We start from the raw sequence: 1,743 nt of genomic DNA on the forward strand, positions 1-1,743 counted from the left end.
TCACGATCTTCTTTTGAATCTTTTAAGGCAACAAAATATTTCCCGATTATATCCCGATTATATTTTGTTAATGGAAATACAGTATATTTATGTATATTATTTATTATTATTAAATTATTACAAGTACTGTATTTGAATGAGTAAATATTTAACTATTTTTATGGGAGCCACATTAAAACGTTATTTAGAAGTATTTTTTTTTTGGTTCATTAGAAGGGTGTCTTTGTAGTTTGCAACACATCTGAAACCTCTTTATGCAAGTCTTCCGAGCCCTTCACCCTTGCTTATGCTTTTCTTGCACCAAAACAAAGGTGTCACCCAAGGTTAGCCCCGTCTGGGTGAATGTCTGTTTTGTATGAGTCTTTTGCCACTCCACTTAGATGATTGGTTAAGGTTATTTTTATACCGTCAGCCGTCTTTTTGACAATCATGTGACTTGTAGCTGGTTAATCTAATAATGAAAACGGCTGGGGCTAATTTTCAGGTGAGTGAAACAAAGCATCACTGAAGTACTGTCTCTGACTTTCTATGAAATGAACCAGTGAATGATATAACTTTCAATGCTTCTCGGACCACTGTGTGAAAAAGTTAAATCCCGCAAATAAGTTGGTCGGTCTTATAAGAAGGGCTTTAACTTAATGTGAGGTGCTTCCCCGTTTGGAGTATTGTAACTCCGTCTAGTCCCCGAGGACCTAGATATGCTAGAGACTGTCAGTTGATTGAAAATGTCTTGAGGAATGCCATCAGACTGGTGTCTGCAATACGGCACCTCAATTATCCAGAAATTAGAACAGCTGCAGCTGCCTAGCTTACACTATAGACGGGCAAGGGGAGAATTAATGGTACACCACGATGATGTCGGAAAACCAGGTTTTTAAAGAGAGATCGATTGTAAGAGTGTGGAAACTCAGAAGAAGGCAGAGCATTCCACAGTTTGGCTTTGTGAGGAAAGAAGGGTGTACTATAACGGGTTATTCTAGTGTGACCGACATGCACAGAGAAATGGTGGGCACCGAGGGCAAGATAAGCCCACGGCCTTTCGGCGGTACACAGGATGGCAAATCCACCGAGCATTGCCCGTTAAAGTACCCGTATAAGAGAAAGAGTGAAGCAACATTGCGGCGAAGAGAAAGGGAAGAAAGATTGCCAACTAAAGGAGGAGAGTTAATAAGACGACATGCCTTTGATTCAAGCCGATCTAACAGTTGGACAGAAGAAGAGCCACCCCAGATATGAGAGCAGTACTCCAAGTTGGACGAATGAATCCCTTATATGCTTGAAGCAACTGCTCAGGAGTGAAGTAGCTACGGCATCTGTCTTGAGGTCACATACAGATTTCCTCCTGTACTGAACTGACACTGGACAATGCCGGTTGTAAGAAAGACTAGACCGACAGTAAGAACAGTCAGTAAACTTAAAGTGATATACATAATAGACTAAAAAAATTAATGAAATTGAAATGCTGAAGAAAGTGGAGTCAGTTATATTATAGTAGTATCCCACTTAAATATTACATTTTCATTACTATCGAGAAAATGTTGAAGGGCAAACTTAAGTAACATTTTGGCAACCAGTTGAATTTATCATTTGTACCACTTTTTAGCTCATTAATCATTCGGGCGGTCGTCGTGTTCTTTTATTGCTTATATTACGACCCTCAGTGGCCAGTCTTAAAAGGATAGTACTTGTAGATGGATATAGATGATGGTGCTTGTGGATGGATATAGATGATAGTACTTGTAG

This window comes from Homarus americanus, unplaced genomic scaffold (assembly GCF_018991925.1).
Source record: "Homarus americanus isolate GMGI-L3 unplaced genomic scaffold, GMGI_Hamer_2.0 scaffold37032, whole genome shotgun sequence".
Classification (NCBI taxonomy): domain Eukaryota; kingdom Metazoa; phylum Arthropoda; class Malacostraca; order Decapoda; family Nephropidae; genus Homarus; species Homarus americanus.